General features: G+C 46.3%; 1 protein-coding gene across 5 annotated transcripts in view; it reads left to right on the top strand.

Moving 5' to 3' along the window:
- The first annotated feature begins 262 nt into the window (after positions 1–262).
- The window catches only part of SLC45A4 (solute carrier family 45 member 4), an 81,524-nt gene continuing 55,858 nt past the window's right edge, over positions 263–25,928 (top strand). The window contains exons 1-2 of one of the 5 annotated variants that reach the window (XM_063174839.1): positions 270–407; positions 4,333–4,475. The gene's annotated coding sequence lies outside the window, so the exon portion shown is untranslated. Of the gene's footprint in view, positions 408–743; positions 979–4,332; positions 4,476–22,917; positions 22,991–25,928 lie in introns of those variants that run through there. The other 4 variants (XM_063174831.1, XM_063174814.1, XM_063174805.1 and 1 more) reach the window with 4 other exon arrangements.

The raw sequence follows: 25,928 nt of genomic DNA, 5'->3' as shown, positions 1-25,928 counted from the left end.
CTAAGAATGGGTCCTTGCCTACCCCATGGATATCACCACCATTTGCTTGCTTTTTAACACATCTAACACCAAATGCAGAGGAGAAACTCCTCTTCCTATGAAATTCACCCCAGAAAATCCTGAGTAGTAAAGCAGAGCAACTTGTGGACCAACACTTTTCCTCTGGGTCTTAAACCATCACATATATTTATTTTTTTTTTCCTTGACTGAATATGTGCTGATCTCATTCATCCTGGGAAAAGCACGGGGTGTTCTCATCCCGGCTATACCTGGCAAGCTGCACACACTGTGACAGAGGGAGAGAACTTCTGATCAGGCTCTGCAGTGGCTGCTGCCCAGCTTCTTGTGTCTCTTTCCTGGAGCGAGAGGCCGGCTTCTTCACCTGGCATTCCTGGGAGAGATGAAGGGTAAGTCAGCAAATCAGCTTCATGCACTGCAGACATCCTCAGCTTTCAGCCATAGCAGAATTAGCTCAGGTCGGGATTTGCTGGTAACTGGGCAGAAAAACATCAACAGGGCTTTTTCCCCCTCTCCCCACCTCCTTTGGAGGGAAAAGGCAAGAAAATATTTTTAACGTGCTGGGTACAGGCAGATTGCAGGAGCCGTTGTCCCCGGCATAGCTCAGCAAGCCCTGCCGGGGAAATCAACAGGGAACGTTGCTGATGCTATTTTAGACACCGGCAGAAAACGCCAGATAGCAACACCGAGTTCGACGGGGCTGCGCGAACCCGGAGCGGCGGCGGCGGCGGCGGCACGGAGCGCAGGGACCCGCTCCGCCGCCGTGGGGGCTGCCAGCCGGTTCGGTGATGAGCTCGCTAACCACGACGCTGCTTTGACATGTCAGCTGGCGAGCCGGGATGCCTCGGTGTCATGCAGGCAGCTCGGTGTGAGCCCTGCGGAGAGCAGCTCGGATCCGCCGGCCGGGGTTAGCAATGAGCCGCAGTTAAGCTGCTGCAAGGGATCCGCGCTGCCGCCAACGTGAGTGCTCCGCGCCCGCCCGCGCAGGTGGAAGATGCATGCCGGGCTCCAAGGGGGGATGCAGCTCGGGCCGGGGCACTGCCGGCTCCATCGGGAGCCTCCTGGCTTGCTTGCCTGGGAGACGATGGAAAGAGGGCATCTTAAGGGATTGCTGCAGCCAGAGGTGCTGCTGAAGGCAGAGTGTGAGATTAACGGCGGTATCTGAGCATAAAGATACCACAACCTGATTTAGGAATAATGAATATAGCAAGGCTGGTTATGTCCCCTTTGTAAATCGGGCTGTTTGGAGCAGAAAAGAGCAATTATGTGGATTCTGCTGCAGCTCATTGTGGTTGGGTAATTTGGGAAAAGGATGCTTGCTGGCAGCCTGGCAGAGGGGTTAAAATGCACAATTATCAGACCATAAATGGTACAATAATCCCAAGGCAGGGGAACATCGTTTGGTATGATTTATCTTCTGAGATAGTCAGGAGCAGGAAGACCTTAGCTTAGTGGGCTACTCTTAATAACATTTTTTAAAAAATATTTTCAAAGACTGACCCTGTTTTGCGAAGCCCTGACACCACAATGACAGGCACTGCTGATACCAGCTGTCCTGCCTGACATCTGAATGCCAGGCCTTCCCAGAAATGCTGCTTGTGAAAGATCCATCACAGGGAAGTTTTTACCACTCTGGTTTTGTGTGTGGGTGTGAAAGCACATCTGTGTTTGGGGAGATGCTCCCTGTGCCCCAAACCTGGCTGTGCAGCCAAGGAATTTCTGTAGCTCTGATGATGAGTGTTAGGCAGGGCTGTGCTTTTAAAAGGACGGCCTGGCTGGGTTTAACATGGGGATCCCTCCTGGAGCTTTCAGCACTCATGGTCTTGGGCATCTCATGGATAAAACTGGTGCCTGTTCCTCAAAAGCTGGTGTCAAATGCCTGGTGCTCCCATAGGATCTCCTGCATGGACACAGCAAGGACACAAGGTCCAAGCTGATTCACAGCTCCAGCTGGGGTGGCATAGTGAAAATGCCATGGAGGGCAACTTGGCAGGGTTGATTTGGACAGGATGGGGATTGGAAAGGCAGGCAAATAGCAGTGAATCTTCCCGGGGAGAAGGTGACCAGGGATCAAAAGAGAGAGGTGGCATTGGTGTGTGCTGGGACAGGTCTGGGATGTGAAGGGGACAAGGGTTTGTGATGTCAGGGAGTGCTCTCTGTACTAACCCATCACTGTCTGCACTTGTCAGCAAAGCACAAAGCCACAATTGAGAGATATTGTGTGTTTGCAAGAAAAGGGGAATTTGCTCCTTCCTCATTTCTCTACTAAACTTTGCATTGCAAACTGTGCCTCAGCTCTCCTTCCAGAGGGAAAAGAGCAGTTGCTGTGAAGGCTTGTTTTTTTAAAAGCAGTAGCACAAGGAACCTAAAGCACAACCTTCCTCTGACACAACCTTACTCTAATCTCATTCCCAGTGGCTGCTTCAGGACTGACCAGAAGCAAATCATTCAGCAGTGTGGGAGCACATCCTCTGCAGAAGCAACAGCCTACCCTCAAGGGCTACTTAATTTTCATTCATTAAATTTACTATTTGTATTATTTCGTTTAATGCTGTTGAGGGAAAAGGACCCTCTCTACTGAGCAATCCTATTAAAACATGCCTGTTAAACCTCACCCCATGAAATCACAGGGGCTAGAGGCAGTCCTGCTGATTCTTCTAGTCCTGAAGGGTACAGGAACCAAGCACAGACCAGCGCTGCTGTTGTCAAAGGCCAGGAGTCTGCTGGTATGAGAGCAAGAACAATGAGGGAAGGAGGGCTTACAGCTCTCTAGCTGGCAGGAGACCTTCCAGATGTCTTCTTCTTTCCCCTTCCATCTAAGGTGAAAAAGGAGATGGAGTGAAGGCTGCCCCTTTGTGCCTTGTTGACAGCTTGCTAGGCAGAGGTTGGGAGGAACCAGTTAACACCTGGGCATTCCTGTAATTTAGTTTTTCCAGCAACTAATGCTGGTTCATGATCTGTGTTTTCAGAAACTTCTCCATCCACTTCTGAAGCACAGTCACTGTTTTGCTCAGCAGGGATCAGAATCCTGGCTATCACTTGCTATTGGCATGAGCATAGCATTTTATCCTTCACACCTTCCCACCATGAAAAATGAAGCCCCACCAGCAAACTGATCCAGACTGCTCTGTTCTATGGGGTGATATCCACAGGCAGCCTTTCTCTGCCATGGAGCCCTGTGCCAGTGCAAGCTGCTCTGAGAAAGGACCCAGACCCAAAACTGGGTGAGGGCAAGGGCCTCCAACACCCCAGAGCAAAGGGAATTGTATCACATGCACAGCAAACACCTTGCCAGAGGCTGCACCATATACTGAAGCAACCCCACAGCCTGGAGCCCTGATACAAAACCACTGACCTGAACAGCAGCCAGATCATTTTTCTTATGAGGATGCACCATTCTTGAGCAATTTTTCCAGCACATCCCACGCAAACAGGTTTTCTGTGAACACTGCATGGCAGCATTTACCATCTCATGCCAGCTCTTGTTTTTCCCTAATGGCAGGCAGGGGTTGGGAGGGCTCTCACGTAGCACCAGTGTGTCTGTGCTGGTGGGCACGGAGTCTGAGGGGTATTCTCATGGAAAATTGAGCATTAAACCATTTCAAGTCACCAGTTCTGCTGAAGACAGAATTACAGGATGGTTTCTGTTGGAAGGGATCTTAAAGATTACCTATTTCCAAACTTAAGTTAGACAAGGTCACACCTTTCTGCAGAAATCTGAGATCCTGGACCTTGCATATACATACTAGTCTAATAACACATCCTTCATCTTCTTGTCACTGCAACAGCTTTCCCATGAAGGGCACATTGACTCTGCCCAGCTGGCATGCAGGGGGTTGCAGGAGCAGTGTTGATCCTTCAACACTGACACTAACTCCTATTGTTTGGGATGTTATGCTAAATTAGCTGAATTCTTGGTGGTAAAAAGCAAACATGGAGGGAAATGGATAATGTCTATAGAGTCTCATTTATGGCCCAGTGTATTTTGAGGTCACTCTGACCTGGAGTTTAAGCTACTGTGGAAGCAAGGAGATTTTAAAGCATTTTTTTGGCCCAATTTATCAACTTCCATTGCACAACAGCACCTCAGGGCAGCCAGGGTGTATCACCAGATACATTAACTGGGCTTCTTAGTGGTGAGTGATGGCCATGTGCTATTTGCTCATAACTTGGAAAAAGAAATGGCCAAAATCCCTCTCTTCCCACATAGCAGAGATGGAGGGATGTTTCCACAGGAGCAGCTCTGCTCCTTGGCAGCCACTAGTTTTTGATCCAAGCTTGCAATCTTCTCATGTCCCTCATTTCTGTATGCAGGAGGGAGGAGGAAGCAAAAGCAGCTGTGCTTCTCCTACTTGTCTGGCCCTGGTACTCCATACACTGATCTGATGGGAAGAGCAGGACAAAAAGGGTATTTATTCAAGATGATCTAATGAACATTTCCCATGTTGTCTCATTTGGTAAGACTGATACTCTATTTCTCCCTTGATTGCCCTGAAAAGTCCATTAATTTTAACCTGCCAAAAAAGGATTGGGGGATATAAAATTTGACCCTCAAGCAAACAAAAAAAGAGCAGAAATTGAGTGTTTTCCTTTATTTGTAATGCAATGCACTAAATAATGTTAAGAAGCAGAAAATGCCCAGGGAAAAGCATTTCATCATATAATTTTACAAGGGAGAGAAGAAGCAAACCCAATAGTCATGGATTCAGTGGAGAGTGGACTGAGCCCTGTCCCTGTGCAGTACTGGAGTCAGTCTGATCAACCTCCCATGCCTCCTGCACTTGTCCTGTCAGACCTATCTGAGGGTATTTGAGGTAATTCTTACCTAATTGTCAGGCACAGAACCAACTTCTGTCTGGAATCACGACTGTGCCGTGAGCTGGGAACTTCTGGGTTTGGTTCCTGTGTTCACAAACTTCAAGCAAATGCCTGTTGGGAAGGGAGAGAATGAGCTGGGTGGTAAGCCAGGTCTTCTTGCCATGGTCAGAGGATTCATTATGCTTCGGAAGAGAGGCAAGAGACTTTAGGAAAACAATTCTCATATACACAAGTCTACAGAGAAAGCAATGATCAGCATATAAAGAAAAACACAGCTTAACTTTAACAACCTACAAAATTCACAGCAGTGGTGCTGCACAGGTTGGGCTTGGCATGATATGTGAAAAAGTTAAGTGGCCCCAAAAGTGAAAAGACAAGGACAGCTGCCAATATATTATGCAGTCCTCATCAGAGCATCCGAATTCCCCCTCAGTGAGCTGTGCTAGGCTGCAGAGCAGTCTGTAATCAGGAAGGTTGGCAGTGATGACAGAGATGTTCCTGGCATCCATTTTGACCAGTCTGTTGTGCAGCCGGGTCTGCAGAGCCTCTCTGGGTACCAGAGAGAACAGAGGCCTCTCCTACAATTGGGCAAGAGCTGTGGCTCTCCACACTTTGGACAGGATCCACCTCAGCCTCCGGCACAAAGCCCTGGGACCAATGGAGCCGGGGCCACGTTGCCTCTTTGTACCGAGTCTGGGCAGACACATCCAGGTCACTCACTCCAGACAGCATTCATGACCTGTGTCTTTGCTGTTTTTCAGTCACCCAGAGGGGAGCTCAGAGCCTTGGCAGCAGCCCTGTCACAGTCCCCAGAGTCCCTGGGCTGTCCTGCCTGCTGAAGCACGGCGGCGGAGCGTGTGGCAGCTCAGGAACTTGGGAAGAGGCCACCACGTCCAGCTTGGATGTGATGTGCCTCACCCCATGGTGCCTTTTGGGTTCATTTAGGCACTCAGCTCATTCTTCAATGGCTGAAGGGAGATCCAAGAACAGGATTTAGCTGTGGCTCACCCTCCCTTTCTCCTCCTCAATCCTCTAGAAAGAATAACTGCTAAAGAGAGTGAAGGTCATCCACGGCCAAGGCAAGTCCATGCTAATCCCTCGCTGGAGTCTTGGCCTTTAAGTCCTGGGAAGTATTAGGAAATGGATAATAGAACAGGAAATGCCAGATTTTGGTAGCTGTGAAAAGGAGAGACACACATTAGCCATGACATAGAGATAAAGGGGAGGGTTTCCCTCTCCTCTCAGGCTAAGGACGCTAGAACTGAATGAACACGGCGTCCAGACTGGGTGAAAAAAGACTGTGGCACTCTTCTTGTGGGGCTTACAGGGAGGGCCACACTGGGAAAAGCCAATGGCTTGAGGATGACTTTCATACTTGCTGCCTAACCCCTCCTGTACTTGCCCCCATGGAATTTTTAGTAGGCACCCTTGCATGTATTTCAGAGGGAAATAAAACCTGTCTGACAGCCCATTGCTCTAGCAGATCTTCCCTTTCATTTCTGAGCCCAGCTCAAAAAGGACTTTTCTCTGCCATCCTGGAGAAAGAAGTGAAAGTGCATGATCAGCTGAAAAAGGAAGCTCAAGCAGCTGCAAGCAAACCTGATACCTTCTGCAACATCCAAGAGATCAGAAACTTTATTTGCTTTGTTTCTACACAACTGATCAATTGAAACCAATCGATGAAACACTGGGGACCGGCACATTCCTGCCTCCACCCCGTGGGCTCTGCCTGATCCCAACAGAGCCCAGAGCTGGCTCCCATGCTAATGCAGGCTCAAGCACAGATCCTCCAGTGACATCTGACCCTCCAGGATATCTCATGGGTGTCTAATTATTATCTAAAGCCCAGCCTGGGTAAAACAGAGTTTTTGATATCCCTTTTCTGCCAAACCTTCTCCCTAAATCTTCTCAAAACACAGTGGGCAACATGATGGTTTATCTGCCACGGAGGCAACTGCTCTTGATGCCACTTCATACCTCTCCTTTAAAGCCCATTAATTTAGGCTGCAGTTTAACCTTGCAGAAGTTTTCAAGCTCAGCTTCTTCAGCCCTGCAGGTAAATCTCCTGCGTATCTCTTCCTTCATCTGTTACTGAAGCACTTCTCGTGGGCCCTGATCACACTTCACTCTTACCATTCACAATACCACCATGGAGATTTTTCTCCTAACCCTTCTCTTTTGTCCTCTTTCTCAGGCTGCATCCCTTCACTGGTTCATCCCATCCCATAACACCAAATTCAGGTCTTTGCTCTCAACACCCTGTGACTTTTCTGTCCATAGCCCTTCCCACCAACAACCAACCCACAATGGTGGCCAACCTCCTTTCTATCATGTCTTTGGAAATGCTCCTCAAAAAACCTCCAAAAATCAGTCTCTGGTAGAAACCCATCTTTGCTCCCAGTATCTGCATACTGGTCATGTTGCCACACAACACACTGGCAAATATCACTTTGCTTGTCCATGTTCCCATTTGTCTGAGCCACCCATTTTCCTACGTCTTAATCTTGGAATGAGCGTGAGGATTTGTTGCATAGCACAGCTCAGCCCAGCTGCAGCTTCTTGTCCTATGGCAACAGGAACCAGGAATAATAACAGCAAGGTGGTGACTCATTAAAACCAATAACCTCAATAATTAGACTTACTTAACTTTTCCAATTGTATAAACAGTTGATAAAAAAAAATTAGAATCTTATACTTTTCCAATATTTTTCCCTCTTCCAGTTTCTCACACAGAAATTGTCAGTATTGGGCACTTGTCACAGTCAAATTTCCTCTCTCTCCACACAACAGTAAATTCATGGAGTGAACTGAAATGTTTGCTTTGTCCATATTCTGTGAGTGCTGAAGACTCTCCAGCATCTCTTTGCTCTGAGCAAGGAGGGGAACAGCTGCAGCTCTGCCTTGGTGCCAACATTGTTCCAGCTGCTGTTGCTATAGGAAAAAGGCAGAACTGTCCAAGTTTCAAGTTCCTGAAAAAATCTGTTTAAGTCAGCAGGGATAGAATCTGGATGCAAATTTCTCTCCACATCTGATGATCAGTGGGTGCCATCCACCACTTCATTCAGCTGCTGCTGGTTGAAGCTGCATCCTGGTACAGCCTCTTTGCTCCCCATCTGACCTGCCCCTCCTAACACTTCCCTGCCCACTGCCTCTGTCAGAGGCAGAGAAAGAGGCTTGGACCAAGGAAAAAGCTGCCCATGGGATTAACAGAGGGTGTCTGTGGGACAAGGAGCCATCACAAGTAGGACAGAACTCAGTGCTGGAGGGAAAGGTAGCCTGGGGGCAAAACACTGGGACAAGCTAGCTGGTGAGATAAGGAGCAATCAGGCTGGCAGGGGGTGGGAGAGAGGAGGCAAGGAACCAGGGAGGTTCCTGAAAGGACTGAGATGAAAAGGCAATGAAGTGACCAAACTGGTAAGAGAGATTGGTGTCATCCCTGAGCAGTCCACTCCTCTTTCTCAGTCCTTATCCTTGCATTTTGGGCACACCAGGACCTCGTGTTTAACTTTGTCCTTCTTTAATTTCAAAGGATCTCAGTCCCCTGTAGTTGATGTGGCTGCAGAACCAGCACTGCCCTGGAAATGGCTGCTCTGACCCCAGCAGGGCAACTTTCCTGCTGCCAGCGTTGAGGGAACCTTAGTATGGATCAGACCTCAGGAACCTGACTGCCAAACCTGCCCCACAGACCTCGCCCCCTCCCAAAAGAAGCACACCAGTGAGTACAATAATATGGAGTTAAAAATGGAAAGTGCTTTTGGAGAGAGATCAGCTGCTTTGTGAGGCAGCTGTATGTTCTGGAGCTCCTTTTGATGTAAATGTGTGAAATTACACATTTATTGCAGGATTCAAATGTAGCCATGGCAACATGATTATCAAACAGTTTCATATGGAAGTGTAAATCCATACAGGTTTCTGGCTGGTGAGATTAAACTGCCCAGAGACAGAGCTCAGTATATTCCAAGCCCAGACCCTCTGTGCCCAAAAGGATTCATCTCTGGCTTCTGTGCCTGGGAAAAAATTCCATTTCTTTGCAAGCAAATTGGCTCCATTCAAGTGGGCCAGCCACCAAACAGATGGAGAAGAGCACTAAACAAGCAGTACCCTCAGCAGAGAGAACTCACTGCTGCACAGGGTGACCCTGTCCTGAAGGCTGGTTTGGACAAACTCCTCTGCTCAGCCTTGCCAGGGTCAGGGACAGTTCAGGCAGGAGCTGTGTCTGCAGAGCAGGTTTCAGTTACACCTCGAGCATCATCAGGCTAAATTCATAGAGTCCCTGGGCATGAAAACAGGCTGGGCAGCCAAAGTCACCCCCTCACCCACGATGTCCTCATGTGACAGCGATCTGGTGACATGGTGACATCTGAAGAGGGGACAGCAAAGCTGGCATGTGTACTGGCTGCAAGTGGGAAAGGGCTGTGCCCTTATAGCCTCAAAACAGTGACCTTGACGGTCATTCCTTGGAAACAGGGCCCATCCATTAATTTTCCACAGCTGTCAGTTCCAGGCTGAGCCACAGTGTCACAGCCAAGGAAAGTCAGGCACAGTCTCCTTCCCTGGATATGCAGCAGGCTCTGACACCTCATGTAACAGTGTCTGCACACAGACTGGGCTCAGCTCAGGGACTTCGAGTGTCTGGAGTGATGAGTATCATCAGGTGGACTGTGAAACAACAAGGGGAAAAAAAGGAGGAAAAAGAAAAAGAAAAAGAAAAAGAAAAAGAAAAAGAAAAAGAAAAAGAAAAAGAAAAAGAAAAAGAAAAAGAAAAAGAAAAAGAAAAAGAAAAAGAAAAAGAAAAAGAAAAAGAAAAAGAAAAAGAAAAAGAAAAAGAAAGAAAAAAGGAACATGCACCCCAGTACGGAAACAGACTGGTGGGAAGGAAATAGAGGTTTAAAATAGGCACTAAAAGATTGGCAGAATTTGGCTGTAAATGAAAACAGAGTAGTGGAAGGGCAGAACTTTGTCCTTGTTCTGCTTTTTTTTTTTTTTTTTTTTTTCCCAGAGCCTTGATGAGGCTCTTTCACTGAGAAACACAAAAGTAGGGCACAGTCCTGCAGCAGGCACCCGGGGTATCCACAGTCCTGAGGTTTGGGGATCTGCAGAAGGAGCCCTGGCATCCATCTGGAACCAGGGGAAAAGCAGGTTATCTCCACAAACACGTGGGGAGCAGCTTCCTGGGACACCTGAAGCATCTGACGGCAATGCCCCCGAGCCACCACCTAGGAATTCACAGGATGGCTTCTCAGTAGGATGTTCCTATAGTTAATTAACCTCTGGTCCTGATTTTCAGCAGGAACATCTCTTGTTTTCATCTCCAACAAATGGCTCTAATAGATTTGACACCTGCTTTCAACTGGCACCCTCTTCTACTGCAGGTTTTTCTGGGCAAAATCCCTTCTCACCTTCCCTGCTGCAGTGTAAACATCCTGGAGCTCCACCACACTCCTGTTTCCAAACCTGTGAAGTCCCAGATGGTCCATCAACCATCCACCTCAGTTTCTTTCTCTGCATCGTGAGACTTTCTAGCAGAACCTCTTTACCTTTTCTCAGGGACTTTTTTAATAGTGCTGTTTCACAGAGAATTTTTGGGTTGGGAAAAATATTGGCTCTTGGCACTAAACAGAGACCCTTCTAGGTAAACATGAGGCCCTTGATTTTGTAAGTGACAAACTTTGCTTCTTAATTTAAAAAAGATTATTTTTCCCAAGCCTATTTAGAAAATAAAGAAAAACTATTGCTGTGCTAATTGCTATTACCAAATGATTTTCACATCATCTCCCACCTGTGGCCACACAAACACAAGTCGTAAAAATGGTCTTGGCATTCCAGGCTGCAGCAGATCAAATATCAGGTTTCTGGTTAACCATGAATTATCACTAAAAACTAAAGGCACTCCAGCCCTGTCATTAATGCTGCCTGAGTACCATGACTTGGGAGTGCTGCTGTGCTGTGCTGCCACGGCATCCGCTCCCCAAATTTGGCCTCTGCTCCTTGAGAGAATGAACCAAACCTCCCTAGCAGGGGAGGTGAAGCTGTTACCCACATCTCCTCATTCCCCTCGCTGCAGTCCTTTCATCTCTATGCTATATTAGCATTCTGGAGAGCACTAATGGGTGTGAAGTGGCTTAAAGCCATTTTCTTTATTGCTGGATTAGTGCTGGAAGGGTATGAAACTGCGGCGCTCGGCTCGAGCACGTTGAGAGCTTTCTGCTCCAAGCAGACACGAGAGCTCATAGCCCCAGCCCAGCTCACTGCTTTTATGAATGGAGTTAGAAACAACACACGCCGTGAAGCTGCTGCTTAGAAGCTTTTTATTTCTTTCCTGATGTCCTGACTGGTCTGGCCAATACAAGCCCCAGTGCTCCGGAGCAGCTCACGGCCATGAAAACAAGGAAGTGGGCAGAAAAAGCAAAGCACAGGTTCCCTATCTGTTCCCTGCCTGCCTTTAGTTGAGCAATTATACAACTGCAGATCTGTGATTATTCCTGGCAAGGTTTGTTCATCTCATGGGAGACTTTTGGAACAACACGGTGCTTTTGTAGGGAGTGTCAACCACCAGGCGAACGTGTCTTCCAGATCAGATTTTTTTTTTTTTTAATATGTAAGTAATTGTTTCTTTACAGATTGGTCTTTGCCTTTTAATGACTCACATTTCTACCTTGTCAGCTTTCAGCACGGGCCCTGCCCTCCCTCCCAGTGCTACAATCCTCCCAGATCTCACCCACAGTGCCAGGTCACACCAGGTGAAATCCTGAAGGATGAGAATCCATTTTGTCGGCGCCCTGTCCAGACGTTCTGCTTACAGGGGCTGCTTTTTGGGGGGCTGCAGAAACTACAGGCACAGCAGTCAGAAGGCATAAAAATGAGGTACAAACCTGCCTCTAAAACACTGAAATTGGGGTTTGTCTGTGGTTTATTTTTTGGACAAACCCAGATACATTTTTATGGCAATGGTGACAGATTCTTATCCCCAGCACTGCTGCTGTGCCAAGAGTCTCATTCCCACTCTGGCCTCCTGAGGTGCAAACATGCTCTTGAAAATAAAGAGGGAGAATGCTTAAACACCCCTAAAACTAATTTAAGAGGGTTGGGATTTTTTTTTTCTGAAGCTTTTCCCCCTTCACTGCTCTCTGAAAATCTATTCAACGTGAGGCAGGGAGCAATTATGGAAAATTTCAGGCTGGATGGTTAAAGCATGGCCAACTTGTAAAGTAATTGGAAATGCAGAAAGAAAATGTTTGGCAACAGGGGATAAAAGGTGCTGTGTAAGTGGAGAATTTTTTCTTATTGCAAACTGTCCTCTCTGATATGTTAATTGTGTTTGGCCTGATCCCTTGACAGTCCATTAATTTTTTGTCCAATTGCAGGCTGCTGAGGGCAGATAAATTTCAGGCTATTATGGGAACACCCTAGAAGTCTGTATAGAAAGGAAACTCTCTGTTTCCTGTATCATCCTTCTGGGGATCTTGAAAGAGTTCACAAAAGCCACTTAAGCAAACTTTCCTTGCTGGATAACGGAAGGAAAGGAAGCTGTGAACAAGCAAACAACACTCAATTCCATGAGACAAGAGATACTCATAGGTCATTTGAGAGAAAGTAAAGTCTGTGAATGAAACACACACACATGCAGAAGATACTTTGTACTCTGAAAATAATGGGTATTTCTGCACCTCTGCACTCTTTCTGATTACAATGTAAATCCTGCAAGCCACCAGTGAGAGAGGTGGTGGAACATCCATCCCTGCAAGGCGTGAATTGTGTGGAGGGTTTTTGTGGTTCAAATAATACATCTCAGGATGAGTTGGAGATGGTCATGGATCAGCTGAACATCCTTCCTTCCTTCCTTCCTTCCTTCCTTCCTTCCTTCCTTCCTTCCTTCCTTCCTTCCTTCCTTCCGACACTTCCGACACTTCCGACACTTCCGACACTTCCGACACTTCCGACACTTCCTTCCTTCCGACACTTCCTTCCTTCCGACACTTCCTTCCTTCCTTCCGACACTTCCTTCCGACACTTCCTTCCGACACTTCCTTCCTTCCTTCCGACACTTCCTTCCTTCCTTCCTTCCTTCCTTCCTTCCTTCCGACACTTCCTTCCACAATGCAGCTGCCACAATTCTGCTACAACCAGCTCTGTGTTTTTTGTCACCCACAGACAAAAAGCAAAGGCGTGAAGATCTCTAAGTTTCCCCAGGGCTGGCTTCAAGCCCAAAATTCAGACAGAGCATTCAAGCATACAAAACTCAGTCTTCAAGCCCTGGAAATATTGGGGAGTTCCAATTTATAGGGTCGTCCCTGACCCTGAATTTTACACCAGTAATCTAAGGAGGTGAGGTTGGTCAAACAGTGTGTCCCTTTTCCTGAGAAGTTTTAAATGTACTGGCTTCAGCTGCATTTTAGAGGGAGATCAAAACCGCAGAGAGGATGCAATGGTGCAAGTTTGTTAAAATAAGCTCTTAGAGGAGGAGATTTGTAGCTCATCTGAAATAGGGGGTTTGTGGTATTTGATGTGAGTAAATCCATGTGGTAGAGAGACCTTATATCTATTCAAACCACAGGAAAACAGGTTCAAGTTTGCAGTCAACAACAAGGCCTGGTCCTTTAAGAAGAAATGGTTTGGGAGAATACTTGGTTAGGAGAAAACTACCTAGGCACTGACTGAAAATTTCTTTAAGGCGTTTAGGAAATCAATTCATCAATTGTGAAAACATCTTTTTCTAGCAGATTCCGCAACATATGCCTATGGTCTGACCACAACTATTAATGGTGGGGCGGGCTGGGGGGTGGGGGGGCAGAGAGACAAAGAGCAAGGAAAAGATATTAAATATTGAATATATGAAATATTTGCCAGCTGAAAAAAGAAAAAGGTTTTGGTTTCAAATTTGGGGGAATCCATTCAGGCCAATTCTTGTTTAATTGGGACTGGGGAAAGCCTTTTCTGAGAGAAATATAGCTGATTACCTGACAGGAAAAATCTAAATCTAAATTCATCAAAAACATTTCTCCTGGTCTCTTCTCAAAGTTATCCACAGGAACAGTGCTTCCCTGGGGAGCTTGTTAAACCTCCCAAATAACCTCATTGCTAGGAACTTTCAGTTTTACAAGCTTCTTTATCTTCAGCTGTAACTTCTTGAATCTGCTCTCCAGGTTGCAAATGACCTCCATTCAAATCATCTGTTGTCCTTCTGTGCTCTGGCCTAGATGAGGGCCAGCACATCCCTGTGGAGAGCATCCATCTGCCCAGTGTAACTGCATCACCAGTCCAAAGAAATGGGCTGGAACCCATTCAAGGAGAAAATGACATTATTCTGACAGTAATACAAAACTTTTGGGCCTACCAAAGCAGCCTTGAGTCTTTGAGGTGCTTAAGTTTGGAGCTTAGTTGCCAGGCTCCTGATATAAATAAGGAAAGAAGCTGCTGAACCAATAGGATTGTCTAAGGAAGGAGAGCAGCAGGAAAGCACAATTCCATCCTAATCTTCTTGGTCTCTGCTCTTGGCACAGTGTTCATGCACACAGGACACCTTCAGGTCCCCTTCAGCAGGTTGTGTTCTAGCCCTGGGAAGTGTTTGAGGGAAAATGATGAAATTGCTTGAGGAGAAACTGGAAAATGAAACTGTTTTTATAGGAGTCAGAAGTGAGAACTGGAGGCTGATTTGTTCTGTGAAAGGGCCTGACCATGATCTGCCAGCCTTGGCAGGCTCACACAAGGTGTAGGACCATGGCATGAGTCAAAGTGTGTGGTTTCTTCAACAGAAAATTTTATATATATATATATATATATATATATATATATATATATATATATATATATATATATATTTTTTTTTTTTTTTTTTTTTTTTTTTTTTTTTTAGGGTTTCCTACCAAATCAACTAGATGAACTGATTCATCCCAAGACTAAACTTTTACAATTCCTTAGGCAGAGTTCTGGGGTTCCACAGTGTATTGCCATCTATTTATCCCCACAAAAATGTCTTCAAATTGCATTACCTATCCCACATTCCAAAAGGCTTCTATCTAGTGCAGTCATTTAAGGAGATCCCTATATTTGTGGGGTTCTTCATAAGGGACCTTACAGAGTTCAAGAAGTGCCTGGACAATGTCATAAGATTTAGTTTTAGGTTCTGCAAGGAACATTGAGCTGGAGTAAAAGACCCTTATGGGTCCTTTCCAAATTGAGATATTCTATGATTCTATAGAGCATGAGGAGATGAAAAGGAAAGGAAAAGTTACTCCTTTTGGGAGTAATTGGTTTTAAAATCATTTAGGTTTAAAAGCGAAACTAGAGCCCAAGAACAGTGGTGTGAAGTATCTACGTTTTACTTCAGGTAGAGAGACTTTCACAAGTCCAACACTGCATGAAAATCAATGACTGGAGTGACATTCAGGTCCAGGAAAAAGGGAAAACTGTTAAACACAAGTAACTCAAAACAATTGTTTTAAGTTAATTCCAAAAACTGTGAATGTTTCAGTTTATACTCAGCTGTTAGGAGCAGCAGGTTGGGGGTGGGGGGAATGATTAAAAGAATCCTAAAAAATCCCAGTATTTTGTAGGGATTTCCACTCCAATCAACGCTGGCATTTCATTTTTTCCTCAAAGTTTAAAATTACTTTCATAACAAACACTTTAGGGTCTGCAGCTGCTTGGTTCTCTGGTTGTGTTTGGAAATTCAAGCAATTAGAATAAAAAGTATTCACCCAATTTAGTTTCTCAGTCACAAGTAAAACAGCCTGCTTGGGGTTATTCTTGAAACTTGGGTTGCTTAAGTAATTTAAATAGATTTCTATTTCAGAAACAACACAAGAGCCAACAATTTCACAACTAAAAGCTCGAGGGCTACAAAACTTGGCTTCACCTAAGACTCTTAACATTGTTTTTCATTATCTTAATCACTAGGTTCTTTACATACTAATTTTCCATCCCATTGCCAACCAGTGCCAATCCAACTCGCTTTTCCATCACCCAGGTGAGCGTTACTCATGTTTTCATGGAAATGTGAAAACACACTGAATACAGTCAGCACAACAGTGTCCATTTCTGTGACTGCTCGCTGGCTTCTGCCAACACTGAGTCATATTTGTAACACAGGTGTAGCTTCTGAGTTCTTTCCTAGGATTTTCCAAATATATGGAGAATGCTGATGGTTGTCCAGATGCAGTTTTGATGACACAGGGCTAAACAATTTGTTTATGCTGGGACCCAAAATATTGCAAACACCAATTAGGTATGTGACTGATTAAGCAAGGGGAGAGATGAGATAAATCACAGCACGTGGTTCTAACAGGCCTTAGCAGAGCAGAGAATAAAGTGAATCCTCCAAGAAGGCTACAGAGGATTCAGGTCCCACCTGGTGATCAAACAGTAACACCTGCACAGTGTGAATCCAGCTGGAGCCACAAGGCTGCAAAACAAGCAGGCAGTGTGAACAGGGATAAATGCTCAGTTAACTAAAGGTCATCACTCAGTGTCTAGAGCTACAAACTAAGCATTTGTGTGGTGATCAGGAAAGAAATGGGATTTTCTTCTCTCTGAGTTAGCTCAACTGCCTATCATCTATTAATTAATCCATGAAAAATTATGTTATTATGACAAAGCATTAAGTAACCAAGAACTATAGAATGTTTGTGTTGGAAGGGACCTCGAGGCCCATCCCATTCCAATCCCCCTGCCACAGGCAGGGACACCTTCCAATATCCCAGTTTTCTCCAATCCCTATCCAACCTGGTCTTGAACACTTCCAGGGATGGGGCATCCACAGCTTCTCTGGGTTATTCATGCCACTGCTTCACTACCCTCTCAGTAAAGAATTTCTTCTAAATATCTAATCTTAACTCTCCCCTCTTTTAGTTTAAAACTGTTCCCCCTTGTTTTAACACCTTCTGGCTGTATAAAAAGTCCCCTCTCCATCTTTTTTTACAAGCTTCCATTAAGTGTGAAAGGCCACAAGATCTCTGAGATGAAACTTCAGAAAATTTGGCTTTATGGGAGGCAGCAGGAGTCTGTGCAAGCAGAAGACTAACTGCTCTTTTTTTAGACATTCACCAGTGTAAACTGAAAATATTACCAGTCAGCTTTCACCAGGGTAAAGCTAACGTGAATCAAGTCACTTGAAAATCATCTCAGACTTTAACAGTCTCCTGTACTTGAGGTTTGGGTTCAGGATTTTGGTTCTCTGCACACACAATATGATGAAAATATATCTGTTTTTCAATAAAAATAGAGCAACCAAAATACAAATATCCCTGTGCAGCAATGGAAACCTCATAAACATCACAGTCATGGTTTCATAAGAGGCAGCTCAGAAGGAAAACTGACTAATCTCAGCTCATTGCCCAAGTGCGGAGAAACAGAAAAGTTTCAGAAAAGTAAACAGAATTAAAGAAAAATTAAAAAGAGAGGTTCTGATGTCTCCAAGACAAGGGAAGCAGTGACTGAACTGAACAAGCCCTGCAGTTCTTAAGTGCTGTCTGGCAGCACCTTAACTGCTCTTGGCACTTGAGGACTGAAAGCCACAGTTCTTGAAGGACTGTCACGTCACCCCTTGACACCTATAAACTATTCTGAAGCTTAATTCCTCACAGTTTTATTGTGAAGATAATTATAGACCACATAAACTCAAGAGGCAGGATAATTTCTGCAGCCATTAATATCAGGTTTCAGCTGTGCAAACCAGGAAAATAATGACAGGGAACTCTCATTCTTCAAGGCATGAACTCATGATGAGACCTCACAAGTGGCAGAAGCAGCAAACCCAATCTTAAGCCTGTATGAGCACCTTGTAACAGAACTGCCATCATGAGCTGTTTATTTTCTGTATGAGGGTGATGTGAGAGAAGTTATAGCTACTGCTTTTAGAGTCATACAATCATTTCATTGGAAAAGATCTTTAGGAACATAAAATCCAACCATCAACCCAGCACTGCCAAGACAACCACTGAACTATCCCCCCAAGAGTGACAGAGATCGCCTCTATCATCTCTCTTGTAGACAGTGATAAGGTCACCTCTCAGCCTCCAGGCTGAACACCCCCTGTACCCTCAGCCACTCATCATCCAGACCCTTCCCTAGCTCCACTGTCCTTCTTTGGACACACTCCAGGACCTCAGTGTCCTTATTGTTAGGGGTCCAAAAGTGAACAAAGGATTGGAGGTGTGACCTCACCAATGCCCAGCACAGGGGGATTCCAGGTTTCAGGGCAAGACGAGGGCAAAGGGAACCAACACCTCCACCACCCTGTTTGCTCAGGACTGTTGACATTGCTCTGGGGTGGCATGAACCAACTGGCCCCACATGGGTGGACTTGGGGCTGGTGACAGGGCAAAGGGCTGAGTCACACTCTACACCTTGAGTTCTCTTGGAAGCCCTTTGGCTCTCAGAATTAAAAGTCAATTTTGGCTAACATGGGCAACGTGAATGGACCTAAAAATCTGCCTGTCTGGGTGCCAGTCACAAATTCAAACAATCTCCTGCTCTTCTTCGTAAAACCTTCTTAAGACTTGTCTGCGTCCAGATAAAATATCTTTGGTTGACTAGCCACAAGTTCACATCTGAAAAAAACAGAAGCATCCCAATGCTTTTAGGGAAAAAAAAATGCATCAAGGGACGTGGGCCATTTTGTACAGCCATTAAAGTTCCATTGTAATGACAGCATGTGTTGGGGGAGGGTGGGAAGAAGGACAAACAGCAGTTTAAAGTCCAAAGCCTGGGTCTCCCACCAGATATATCACCCTGGGGCTGAGTTACAGGCCAAATGTGTAAAAGTTGAGACTCATTTTTCATGTCCTGTTTATAAATCTCCTGGCTGGGAGACCTCACCTGGGTTTCTGGGTGCTCAGATTTGCCTCAAGCACAGCCTCAGGCTTCCCAAACCCACGGCCACTCCCAATCAGGAGACACCTCAGAGAGCTGGCTGTGTCAAATATCATTAAGTCTGAAAGCAAGTCAAAACAATCCCAAGGGCTTCTGTCCATCCACAGGGAGAATTACCTTTTTTTTTTCCTAAACTGCAGCTTTGAAAGGATTTAGGAGCAGCAGCGTTCTCGGGAGGTCTGTATAAATCTAGGAATCCCCTTGTTTCATATAAAGCAATTCACACTAGATCTGAACACTGGCAAACAGTCAGCTAAATCCATTATCGCATGATAATGCTCAAACGTTTCATTAATTCCTAACCAGCTGTCCTCTGCTCCCTTACCCCTTTCATCATGCAACCATTTCTTTAACTGTCTAAGGGAGGGGAGAAGGGAGGATCAGCCGCAGCCTCGTAAAATTCCTTCACCCGCTTGGCCTGCGGCAAGTTATTTCTTTTGACACGCGTGTAAAATAATATTGGGGGTGGTGTTTGTTTGGCTTGGCTGGATGGTGAGTTTTCATAACAATTCGGTAAGCCAAGTACCTGTGAAATGGAGTACAGAGAACTCATGGCAGCTTGTTGATGAGCCTGCCGTCTGGTTGATTAACATCTCATTAAATAGGGAAGACCCCTCGCTCCAGCAACTATGCCAAGACAGAAGGCAAGGTGTTTGGAGCAGGATGCTGCTCTCCAGTGGTTTGAGGTCCTGTAGGTTATTTCTCTTTTAAAGTCCTCGGGCACTCCATGCCAAACAAACCAGAGGAAGCGAGGGTAAGCAAGGGATCATTACCTTGGGGGCTTCTCCAGCTACGTGACTCACTGAAATGGATACATGCAGCCAAGAGCCAGAGAGAGATTTTAAGGTGACTTCTGGATGCTTTCTTTACAAAAAGCTTTCCCTGAAGTGCCTCAATTCCTCCACGTTGCTTAGGGACTCTCCAAATAACAGGATTCGCCACCCTGCTGAGAAGAGACCTGAGGGGAGGGCTCAGGGGGTGTCTCCAATCCCGCTCAGCCTCCATCCAGGGGATTTTCTCCCAGTCCCTTTCCCAGGCAAAGGCAGCACACGTCTGGACAGCACATCAGGCTCCTGACTGACACTCGTTCCTCCCCTGCCAAGGCATGAGAGTGCGTTTATTTATTATGGGTTAAATATTTGGAGTTGAGTAAGAACCTCAGAGGGAAAAGGTGGGTCTGTTTCCTTGGATTTTTTTCTACCCCCTCACTCAGTATGAAAAATCACATTTTTTTTTAAACTAAAATGTTTGGTTTATGGAAAAATTCCCCTTTATGACTTTAGGCTCAGCTAAAAGCTGAGAACTAACTGCTCCTGAGTGAAAATAACATGAGGAAATGCAGTGGAGAAATATCTGGACACGTCTGGACATGTCTGGACATTGCCAGAACGGGTCTAAAATGTCAGACTGAGGTAAGGATCACACTTCACCGCAACAGCAGGCAACAAAAGGACTGAAAAAGAAGTATTTTTAAATTTTTTTCAGTTATTTTAAAATGAGTGTCAAAACATGAGGTAGCTGAGGCTGTCACAAATCCATGGGTAACAAGAAGCAAATCTTAGAAGCTGTAATGATATCTTGAGATCCTTTCTTGGTGTTTTTAGGTATGTTAGGGTCTCAGAATTTCCACTAAAGTCTTTCAAGACTTTTTTCTTACCACAGAACCATTAGACATTTCTATAAGTATAGGTATATTTTGTTTCTTCTGTGGAAAAACCTTTAATGTTTTATTGATGTGTATTGCAGTTTTGATACAATGGATGTTGTTTTGCTGTCAAGAGTAGGTGTTACACTGGGCTGTTATGGGTGTGTATCCTTTATCTTCACCATTTGGCTACTTAAGATAATTATTTGGCCACTTTTTGTGTTTATAAACATCTGTAGTATGTCTAAAAACCCAACACTCTTTGAATGGACTTTGGACATCCTCACCAGAGGATGTTTAATTTAGTGAGCTGTGCATGACTGGTCATGCATGCTTTTCAGTCCTCAGTCTGAATTAGCCTAAAACCAAAAACATATTGATAACAGCATCATAGAACAAAATATTGCTCACTTTTTTTTTCTTTAGGATAAGTAATAAAGTCCCTCTGTTAGACTCAAGATTTATCTTGCTTTTTAATAGATGTGTACAGTTCTTCCATTTTGCCTTCTGTGGCTTTCCTTTTCTGAAGTCTGGTATGCTTTGTGGTTTATTTATTCATGAGTTGTAGAAAAAGAAGTTCACCATTAAAAAAACTTGTTTTGGAATATCTACTTAATGGTGTGTCAAGAAACAGAAAACAATTACACTTACGCAACGTAATGTGCATTTTTGCATGCCACTTGCAGGCTGCTTTATGTATCCCCAGTTTATGTAAGTAATGAAAATTAAATATCATGCTAGCCTGCACAATGCAGTCAGCACAATTAAAGCTAGAAGACCTTAATTGGGAATAAAAAAAACACACACCAGCACTAAAAACAACAGTCTTTTATGGCAAGTTTGCAGAGCGTTCTTCCAATTTGGCAGGGCTATGGCTGCCATGGGGAATGAAGTGTTTTCATGTCCTGAGAGTCACTAGGCACTGTGTGTTGAGGGCTGTGCTCTGCAGATGTGACAAATACATAATAAATGCCACATGTCACCCTCTCCATGGTGGCCTGGCACATACCCTGTCATAGGGCTGGACATGAGGAGAGGCAGCTCATGGCCTCTGGTGAGCAGAGCAGCAGGGGAAGGTGGGGAGGCAGGATGACACTTTGACTGCAGCCAAACATGAGGAAAAGGTATTATTCTCCTTCATGATGAAGGACAATTTCAGCAGCATGTTTGCAGTATCTCAGGCAGAGAACAGCACCCACTCCTGCACTTTCCAAGTCGTTGGCTTGCAGCTCTACTTGGCACAACTTTGCCTGAGAGAGGCAAGGGGGTCTGTGCTCTGTTTCTGTGCAAATGCCCACTGCCTTGGCAGCGACAGTGCAGGCAGAGCCTCCATCAGCCCTCAGGTTGCCACTTGTGCTCCCTTTCCAACCAAGAGCCCCTCTTCAACCCAGGAGCAGTGACAACAGGCTCATCGTTCAACCCTGGGCAGAGGGAAAAACTCTTGCTACTCAAATGGGGGAAGGAGACGCTGGAAAGAGCATTTCAGAAAGGGATCTGAGGGTCCTGATTGATGGCAAGATGAATGTAAGTCAACAGTGTCCTGGCAACCCTGTCCTGGAGCCATCAGGCACAACATCACCAGCTGAGCAAAGGAGGGCATTGCTCTGCTCTGCGGTGGCCTCACCTTGAATATTCTGTGTGGGTTTGGGTACCACAATATAAAATAGAAAGCTATCAGAGAGCAACCAAAGGAGGGTAATGAAGATGCTGAAGGGCTTTGAGGAGACAAGGAATAGGAGAAATGGCTGAGGACACTTGGTCTGTTCATCCTGGAGGAGACTGAGGGGAGACCTTATTGCAGGGGGGAAGAGGAGGGGCAGACACTGATCTCTGCTCTGTGGTGACCAGTGACAAGGCTCAAGGGAATGCCCTGATATGGTGTACGGGAGGTTTAGGCTGGATATTAGAAAAAGGATCTTCACTCAGAGGGTAGTTGGGCACTGCAACAATTTCCCAGGCAAGTGGTCACAGCTCCAAGCGTAGCAGAGCTCAGGGTGTGTTTGGACAGCTCTCGCAGGCACGAGAGTTTGTTTGGATTGTTGGGGATTGTTGGTGCTGTCCTGTGCAGGGCCAGGAGTTGGACTCGACTGGTGAGTATTCTGTGTCACTCTGTGACGCTGCCAGCCGCCAACACCGGCCCCGCCATCGCCCGCCTCGGCTCCCCTCACGTGGGCACCCCTGCGGCGCACGCCTGGGCGCCCCCGTAGCCCGCCCGCCGCCCCCCCAGCAACGCCCCCCGCCCCCCAGCAACGCCCCCCGCCCGTCCCCACCCTGCCCGAGGCCACGCCCCTCGTTGCATATTCATGACACACGCCCTCAGCCCGAGGGACGCCGCGCCTCTTGATACATATTCATAACCCACACCTCACGTACCCCCGGGAGGCCACGCCTCTCTCGCTGCATATTCATGACCCCGGGGGCGGGAGGGGGCGGAAGCGGAAGCGGAAGCGGGTGCCGGTTCCCGAGGACCCGGTATAAAGCGGCCGCCGCTGCCCGGTGCCGCCGCGCTCGCGCCGCCGTCAGTGACCTCGTCCCTTCCCTCCTTCCCTCCCTCATCCCCCCCCGCCCTCCCCGGCGCCGCCGCCTCCCCCCTCCGCCGCACGGAGCAGGTCCCGGGTGCTGGGGGAGACCCGGGGGCAGGTAAGGGGGGCGGCGGGAGCTTGGGCTGTGAGGGGTGTCTGGAGCGAGTGGCGGCTGAGGAGCTGTGGGGTGGCGGGGCTGAGGGGCTGGAAGGCGAGGAAGGGTTTCGGGTGAGGGGTATGAGGGGCTGGTGAAGGTGAGGGAGGGCTTGGGGCGAGGTCGTGAGAGTGAGGGAGGTGAAGGCTGGTGAAGGTGAGGAGAGGTTTGGGATGAGGGGCTGGGGAAGGTGAGGAAGGGTTGGAGGTGAGGAGCTGGTGAAGGTGAGGGAGGGCTTGGGGCGAGAAGGTCGTGAGAGTGAGGGAGGTGAAGGCTGGTGAAGGTGAGGAGAGGTTTGGGATGAGGGGCTGGTGAAGGTGAGGAAGGGTTTGAGGTGAGGGGCTGGTGAAGGTGAGGAAGGGTTTGGGGTGAGGAATATGAAGGGCTGGTGAAGGTGAAGAAAGTTTTGAGGTAAGGGGCTGGTGAAGTTGAGGAAGGGTTTAGGGTGAGGGCAGTGAGGAAAGGATTGAGGTGGGGGAGATAAGGGGCTGGTGAAAATGAGAAAGATTTGGGGTTAGGGGCTGAAAAAGTTTTTGGGTGAAGGAGATATGGGATTGGAAAGATGAGAGGGTTGAGGAGCTTTGGGGTATGAGTATGTGAAGTCATGAAGATGGGAAGACAATGAGGATCTTGGGGGTGAGGGAGATGTTAGGCTGCAGAGATGGAAATCAGAAATACCATGTGCTGTGGTGAGAAATCGGGCAAAGGAGATGTTGGGCTGCAGAGTTTGGGAAGGGATGAGGAATGAATGGAGGAATGAGTAAGGTGATGTTGGAGAGACCTGTTTGGGGTGTCTGAGCCACCTCTTTTTAACAGAACTTGTTAAGTGCCCCTTTAGGATTGTGTTGGGTGGAGACTGTGCTGGAAGAGGACTTGACAAAGGGACCAAAGATGGAAATTAGTGTGCCTTTTCAGACTATTAAACTTCAGTAGTCTGCCATTTGAATAATTCCACACTTAATCTGTCACCTGATCTCAAAGCTTTATCACAAAACAATTGAGTCTCTCCTTGCCTGATATGATGGTGGGAGGGTACTGGGGAAAGAAATTACTTCCAACTTTGCTCTTAAAACTCCATGAATGCAGCAGTTTTCCTTAGGTTCATGTTATTCGTGATCTACAACTCGTAATTTGCCTCAATTTAGCGCCTTTAGCAGGTGCAGAAACTCTGCTTGACCTTGCAAAATACTCTCTCCATGGGGCAGTTTTCTGTTGGAGTGCTTTGCCTTCAGTATTCTCTAGGTATAGAGGGGAAAAAGGAGGGGAGGCAAAGATTCTGCCGAGGTTCTGACTTGGCACCGGGTGTGGTGAGTGAATCAATGTTTCTGCAGCCTGGCTAATTCAGGGATTTACAAATGGAAAAGCATAGGAGAGATACTGCAGGATATTGAATGTTAGACAGAGGAGATCTTTTCTCCTTCAGGAAAAGAGATGTTACAAGAATTGGATCTACAAGGAGAGGCAGCACTGGGTACAGATACAGCCAAATAACTGCATCGTGTTGAGGATCCGTGGGAAGGAATTGCACTGTTACAGCATGTGTCCTCTGTGCTCTGCAAAAACTGCTCCAGTGTGAGCTGTGTCATGTTCCACTGTGTGATCAGAGAGTGCTACTGAAATATTTAATGAAATATGGCTTGAGCAGGTGCTTGAGCTCAAAGAGTGAGCTGGTGAATGCTTTTTGCTTCCCTCCCCAGGTCAGGCTTTTTTGTAAATATCTGGAAGAGTGGAGGGTTGCTGATGTGGTTGCACTGCTTGTGTGGCTTGTGTGACTTCTTCCCTCCTACCAGTACTGTGAAAGATAAGGTTTTCCTTGCTTGGTTTGTTTAGTGATTATACTGGACTGATGAAATGTTCAACATGCCTAATTTTTCCCTTCCTAAATAAGGAAAGAGGTTTCAGACAAGAGATTAAACTGTTTACTTGACACTTTGGCTATAAATGCTTACAGAAGTGCTTTTTACTGTAAATTTGAAAAGCTGACACTACCTTAAACTCCTAAAGATGCATCCAGTAGTCTCTGATGCATCCAAAACCATCTGTGAGTTCCTGTTTATGTCAAAGGTAGTGGCAGCTGCTGTCTTGGAAGTGAGAGCTTCATTCCTCTATTAATGAGATTAAATTGGATACTTAAGGGAGTTTTCATGACAAAATAACAATTTCCATGATCTAATGGGTGGGATCAGTGGAACAACTTCTATTTTAGTTTGCTATTTGGAGTGTCAGAGGCTGCTTTACATGGCTTGGCTTGTGCCTCTCCAGCAAGTAAATGATAGCAGTTCTTGTGTTCAATTATGTATGACTGAGGCATCTCCAGCAAAAGGAAAACGTGTGGTTCTACAGATAAACCCTCCTGTGTGGCTGTGGGTTAACTCCTGCAGGAGCTGCTGCTCCCTGGGAGTGTTGCTGGGAAAGGAACGAGCAGGATCTGCTGATGTGATCTTGCTTGGATGCCGTGGGACTGCCTGCAACGAGGGCAATGCTCTCCCTCCAAGCTGAAATGTGCCTAAAGAAATCAGTCTGTTTTAATACAGTTGTATTGTGCTGCCTTGGGAGGTTGTTTTCTGCTGGAGGTGTCCTTATTAGTCATGTAAAGGTGGCAGGAACACTGACAGCTGGCGAACCTGCTGCTCCTTCTGTGTTGTGTTGCAGCAAAACTCAAAAAGTCCAACTTTGTTCATTTGCCTTTTCAGTGGGGAGGCACAAGGGGAATATTTTTGTGGCTTCCAGTGAAGCATGGTGTAACTGTGACTGAAACAATGCACATGCTTGTATGTCTGAGTGCATGTGACCTGGAGTTTTCACACTGAAGCAAGTGTTGAGCCTGTTTGAGGAGCTTTCTGAAGTAACTGCCTTGATTCCTGCAGGTGGAAATCCAGGTTCTGAGAGCAGGCTGAAGCTG

This window comes from Melospiza melodia, chromosome 1 (genome assembly GCF_035770615.1).
Source record: "Melospiza melodia melodia isolate bMelMel2 chromosome 1, bMelMel2.pri, whole genome shotgun sequence".
NCBI classification, from domain to species: Eukaryota; Metazoa; Chordata; class Aves; order Passeriformes; family Passerellidae; genus Melospiza; species Melospiza melodia.
The sequence above is the reverse complement of the archived record's forward strand: the minus strand, read 5'-3'. Positions and strand labels throughout refer to the sequence as shown.